Below are 6,754 nucleotides of genomic sequence, written 5' to 3'. Positions count from 1 at the left end.
TAGGGGGGAGGGGTTTGAGAAGTGAGACAAACAGGAGAGAAAGGGTGAGGCAGGCTTATATGTGTACGCACAGGTAAATAAATTAGGGGTGCACAGGTGTGAGAGCTAACGAGACACAAGTGATCAAGTTATCACTTTTCACCTTAACTGTTTCAGAATCTCTTTCCTCAAAGAGTTTGATAAAAATGGACTCAAAGTAGAAACTTGTTGGTCTTTGAATCTGTGGAGTCTTGATTCTCTGTGGATCGTTAAAGTTTTAATAAGCAGGATTTTCTTAGAAAAATAAAATGTAGACTTTTACAAATATAACAGGTTGACTAATCTAACATGTGTGTTGTGAGTGTGCGTGCAGACCCTTGTGAGAACCTTCCCTCTGCATCTATTCTGTTGTTCTGTTTTGCACGGGATGTTTTCAGGAGGGGCGCTGCGTGGTTCCCTGAGCCAATCACAGCGTACAGGTGAGAGTGGGAGCGGTTCAAATTAGCAACTGGGGCCCATTCAGACCGGCGAACATGGCGAGAGAGCAATGCAGAGGTGGCCTTCTTTCTGTTGGACAGGTAGGTGCCTCAAACCGGGTATAGGACAGGCTAACTGGCGGTTAGCATGCTAGCACAAAGGTAACTGTGTTGCTGTCGGTGTTAGCTCGGCGAGGTGGGCGTGTTCTTGCACGAGAGAGTGAGAGTGAGCTTCTGGTGACGAAGAGCGCAGGAGGAGGAGGAGGGGCCCAGTTTGAACGTGTTGTTGACAAAATGCTCCTCCTCCTTATTAAACCTTCAAACAGCAAAGTGTTTACAGCCAGCTGAGTGCAAACAAGACGACACTGTGAGGTCACGTTAGCACAGAGATGTGCCTGACTCTATGCATCTGTCTGTAAAGCTACAGCGTACTTTCACGGTGTTGTCGCACATTAAAATACTTTGTGCTTCTCTTGACTCGATGTACCGTATCTTCAGCATTCCCAGCTGTTGGCACAAGTTTAATCTCCTGAGACAAAGTAGGGCTGCATTTTCACAGGATGTACTCGTCTTATAGAGGGTGGAAACATCTTCCAACAATTTAAATGATTCTTTCTGTCAAGAGAAGTGACGCTTTCAGCCGGAGGGGAGGAGAGGTCATCTCAGAGTCCGTGTTACCTGAGGTGACTCTCTCCGTCTCAGCTCTCCTTCAGGGGGTCCAGGTTGACTAATCAGATCAGCGTACAGATTTACAGGACACGCTGCTGTGGGGGGAAGTATGCAGAACATTCATCACAAGGTGTCTGTGGTGTGTGAATCATCTCTACAAGCTGTGTGTGAGATCCTCTCAGACATGCAGCCGGAATATCTGCAGCCATTTTGTCAAAGCGCACGTCATTGACAGCCTCGCTTTGCGTCATTAACTTTAATCAACCGCTCACACACGAGCCACTTCACTCCCCGTCGTCTCCTTCACTCACACACCATCACGTCCAGCTCGTCCTGCAGAGCTCTCCACACAAACCTGAGAGGTGAGACGGCAGCTGTCATCACCTCGGTTTGTTTAATCTCAGAGCTCCTCTCTGCTCCTCCTTCACCTCTCCTCTCCTCTCCTCTCCAAGGACTCGATCTTTGACTCCTTTAGGGAGGTCTGCACTTCTAGGAAAACCCCTCCAGACCCAGCAAAGAGACACCACAAAAACAGAAAGGATCACACACACACACACACACACACACACATGCCAGTCGTCCCTGAGGAGTCGAGATGTTTGGGCTGAACAAACACAGGCTTGTTTGTGCTCTGAGGTGGCAGTCAGCATATTCGAGGGATTCAAAGAAACTTTTTTTGCAGTAAAATGATTTTGGTTGAAGACAAACATGAGAGCTAAACCACAGAAGACTCTAAAAGTCTCCAGGGAGGATCTTTTTTCGACTTCGAGTGTCCTTGTCAACATGAAATCTCCTAACAGCATTTGCAGATTTGCGCAACTCATGAGCTGGAGACGGATCTGGTCAGATCAAGTGCGCTCCAAAAGGTCACTGCTCTGGGGTGCAGAAATATTACCCAAACACTCGCGGAGCCTCGGGCCTTTGTGATCCAGACACCAGCAGAGAAAACCACCAGGCTCTGCATTTAAAACGATCCTCAGAGTGAAGCGAGGCCGATGTGGGACGCTGTGCAGAAAAAGGGAACGAGCTAATGAGAGAGGAGTGATGCCGGAGACTTGTGGCTGCAGAGGAATCCTGCAGAACAATAGCAGAGTCAACAACACTAAGATAAGTACATAATGCACTTCCGTAGCGTACACACACTCCCACGCGCAGACATTTGCATAAGTATGTATATACACACTGTGACACACTGATTTCAAGCAGCAGTAACTCAGCTGGAATGTGGTGTGAACGGTCTGAGTCAGCGGTCGGAGACAGTGAGACTCTGCGGTTTATCCCCACAAGAGTTATGTTCTTCTAGTAAACATACACACACCCACACAGTGACCACCCACCTCCGAGTGCCCCGGCAGGACACTGAGCATGAGACGTGCATGTCTTTTGGAAACTGTTGTTTCTTGGACTGTCAGAAGAGCAGGTGAAGCAGGTGACCCTCTCTGACTCTCTGCTGGAGGCCTTCAGAAGTCATGACGCTGTCTGTCTTTCTGTCACACCTACACTGTGGTGATATTCAGTATTTTGAAACTACAAGATATTTTTTCCACGTTCACTTGAAGTGTCAGAATCTGAGATTTGCACAGATCCAACCGCCTGAAAGAGCGGCACAGAGGACAACGAAGGACGCGACCTGAGCTCGGTGCTTTTATGGCAGCTGTCCTGCAGAGTCACGTTCGGCCTCCTTCCCTCCCCGTTAGCTCTCTTTTGCTTCCTGTCCGCTCTCCCCTCTGTAGCCTCCTGAAGATGTCCGTCGTGCGTGGGTGCTATGGTCCAGCATCAAAGTGTCTTCAGAGAGCAGACAGACAGCAGAAGGACTTCAAGTTAGTCCACACCTTGCACAACATGTGTCTTCATAAATAAATTGTTTAAACTGAGCTTCTTGCAGGTGAATGCTCGCTTTGGAGACATAAAACGCAGCGCACGGAGCAGTGCACGGAGCAGCGCACGTGTCATTGCTAGCTTTGTCATTTTCACATCAGTCACCCCAAACTGTGTCAGCAGCACGTGGGCTTGTTTGTCTTAAGATGTCACATGCATTGTTGGTGCATTGGTATCATGTGGCAGCAGAAACCGATTGTGTCTTTGACCAACAGAAAAGGTTGCAGTGTGTTCCTGCTATTTAAAGGGCCCTTTATTAAGATAGTAAGATGCTCCTACATAGACGGGTTCACAGCGCGAGCAGTGGGATGCAGTGCTCATCGTCCACAGATAAATATCAGTGCATCTTCTTCATCATGTTGTGATACAGAGGACTGAGGGCGTGCATGCGTCTGTTTCCTTCGTCTTCTGACATCGTTATAGCACTTTCAGCATTGTGCGATCTTTCTGGTGATGCCAGGAGACGAGGACACGCTCACCGATACTTCCATCCTTGCCTACCTTGACTCAGGAGAACAACAGCAAGCTTTCTAAGTTCACCCTCTCTTTGACGGACCGTCTTTTAGCCCAGATTACAAGTTTTTAATCCTGCCAGACGGGGTTGGACACGCCCTAAGTTAACCTCTGAAAGACGCCTTGACTTGACATGACGTACAGCTGATTCTCTTTGGCGCCACTGGCTCAGATTGGAAGTGATCGCCATATTTTATCTCAGATTGAATAACCAATCAGACTGAAGGCTCTGCATCTTCCCCACTGTTCATCATGTCACATGTTCCCGTTGTGTTAGTGACATGTGAGTCAGCTCGGGCCTGAACGCTTTAGACACATCTGTCTGATTTGATTTCATCTCCTGCAGCAGGAAGTAAAACACATCTGGAGGACGTTTGTTATAAAGTGTATTTCTCGTTAGCGCTCTCTGATGTTCACTTTCAGCTGTTTGATAAATATTGAAATTCTGACCCTGGATGAAATGAAAGAACCACAGGACACACACACACACACACACACACACACACAGACAGCAGCGGTGTGATTTATGTGGCAGCTACAGATGTATCCCAACCACACATCGAGTGTGACTCACTAAACATTCTGACAGGAAACACTGAAGGAGACTTGAGAAGGAAGCCGTCGGCCGTCAAGGAAGAGAGACAAGGAAGAGGATGTTACCCCCCCGAGTCACCTGGCACGGCCATCAAACCTTCTCCCTGTGCCAGGAACCCTGCACGGTCATCTCCTCACCGTGGTCACTATAAATAACCTCCTCCATGAGTCTATTGTTCCTGGAAGCACCTTCCCATGGCCCCCCGCCGACATGAAGGAGACCACACTTTCACCTCATTGACTGGACGAGTGTTTGTGCACGCGGAGCGGCGGTGTGTCCGCGCTGCAGGTGGGAGTCTGGAGGCATCAGGACAGGGGACAAGGCCTGACGGGGCATTCAGCGCTACACGGTGGGCAGGCACACAGAGTGTTATTTGTGTGTATCAGAGACGCCACAATAAAAACCTTAAAGTGAGGATTTTAAGTTTTAGTTAATGTTTGTGAACTTAAAGACAAAGGAACATTGTTGGTTTGGTTGTATTGCCGTCAGAACGAGCCACAGCGTAACTGCATAGACGTCCTGCTCACGCAAAAAGCAACACATCACAAGAGCAAGGAGAGATGACCAACCAGACTACGGCAGAAAATAATCCTCTGCATCAAGATAAATAAATCATGCACAGAAAGTTTCGAGGGGTGCTGGTTTAGTTCAGCTGGTGGAGCAGGCGCCCCATATACAGAGGTGGTCCATGGTACATTCAGATAAACTGTCAGAGCAGAGTTACAGGAGCCTCTTCAGCCTCTTACAGCACACTCTCTCCATCTCTCTGTTGTACGCAGCCGGCTGCTCGCTGCTCCTCACAGGAGCCTGCTGACTGTGCAGACTGTGTGTTCCTGTTTCTCTTTAATGGCAGTCGTGGAAAGAAACACTCTCTCCATTAAAGTTTGTTCAGGGCTCCTTAGAAAGCACGCCGGATCTTTATAATGGCTCAGTCTTATTGAACATTGAGTTTCCTCTTGTAATAATGAGCTTCCGTCTGCCGTACAGTGCCAGACGCTCCTCGGCAGGGCCTCATGTAATTATAGTGACAGCCACTAGAGGGGGTGTTGGTGCACGGTGCTCCATAAAGGGCATTAAGAGAGTATTACAGTGGTTTACCAAACAGGAAACAATAGATATTAGTGATTAATAGTGATAACACATCAGTGTGAGGCCTGTTGTTCTGCCTCTCGCTGCTCCTGCGTGTTGTAAAGCTGTTTCTGTGAAGCTGGAAGTGTTTTGTGGCGAGTCTGACAACATTACGAGGAATCTAAATTACTCCCACATTGATTTTAATTCTTCAAACCCACCGACTCCGCCCTCCACCCCGCTGTCTCTGTGTGGAGTTCAGGGAACTGTGATTGAACCCTGTCTCATAACCAGCTCTGATTCTCTGCTGTTGATGTTGTTTGTGTTTTGGATGAGGATGGAGTCCAAACAGAGTCAGGGGTCTTAGAGGCTCTTAAAGACTCTGAAGAGCTCTGGTGCGTCTCCTGTTGACTCTTGGCGGTATGCGGATGGAGGCCGGGACGAGGCCGGCCTCGGGCTGCAGCGTTTGTGGGAACCAGAATCTTGCCAACAACTATGAGGCGTTCACTGTCAAAGGAGCATGTTTGTGTTTATAAAATCTCAACGTGTGGATGTGTGAGTGCGCCTGTCTCATGTGTTTGTGTGTGTGTGCGGGTTTAAGTGTGTAGTTCAGGCCTGTGTGTGATAGTTCATGCGGTTGTCCTTGTCTCTATCAATCAGGATTTTAAACATCTTTGAGTCATTCGCCTGTTAGCCACCGCACTCAAACTGAGGATGCTAACTCATCTCTAACACCGATGACTCTAATCTGGTCCTTCCCTCAGGAACCCGCCTCCCCTCCCTGCTCCGGCCTCAGTGGGGGAACATAAAACACTGGTGTACCCCAAATCTAATGATGTCATGAGAACAGAGACGTGAAATGAGGTGTCAGAAGAGTCTCACACCAGAGCGCTGCCCGGACTGTAATGAACTTGTTCTTGGTCACTTGAGGACTTTAAACACACGTCCACCAGATACAGACGAACGAACTCGTTTGAGTCGTGTTTCTGACCAACTGGTGATAACAGTCCAACATTCACACACTGTTAGATCTGCTCTGAACTCCTGGAGGCCCTGTTCACACCTCATAACATCCGTCCTGGGTGATCTGACCCGGATTACGTGAATTCACCATAATTACATGGCGGCCGTTTCCCGCTGACATCATGCTGAGAGTTGGGAAGCTCAAATGCTGTGATGAGCATGGAGGGGGGTGCTATGCTGGAGCTGTTGAGCCTCCCCGCGTGACGTGGGTCGAACTTGATGACACGCGGGTAAAGGGAGGTGCCCACCTGATGACACCCTCTGTCACACTTCACAAAGACACAAACAGGGAGAGGGCCCAGGTGCACACCTGATATTTATTTAGACAAAAAAAAGGCAACAAACAAAAGCTTAAAGAGAGGCCAGGTAACATAAATCCAACAAAGAGGTCCAACCAATGATCCACACTCAGGAGAACACAGGAGACTTAAAGAGGGATTCACCGCAGGTCGGGACGGGGCACGTAATAAAACAGGCGGCAAACACACAAAGGCAGGAAGTAGACCAACACCAGAGACCAGGGCCCAGTCCCAATCTCCAACCTAGAGCCTGA

This window comes from Semicossyphus pulcher, unplaced genomic scaffold (genome assembly GCF_022749685.1).
Source record: "Semicossyphus pulcher isolate SPU_LCO1_2020_fin unplaced genomic scaffold, fSemPul1.0.p SCAF_4, whole genome shotgun sequence".
In the NCBI taxonomy this organism is placed as follows: Eukaryota; Metazoa; Chordata; class Actinopteri; order Labriformes; family Labridae; genus Semicossyphus; species Semicossyphus pulcher.
This window is presented reverse-complemented; position numbering follows the sequence as displayed.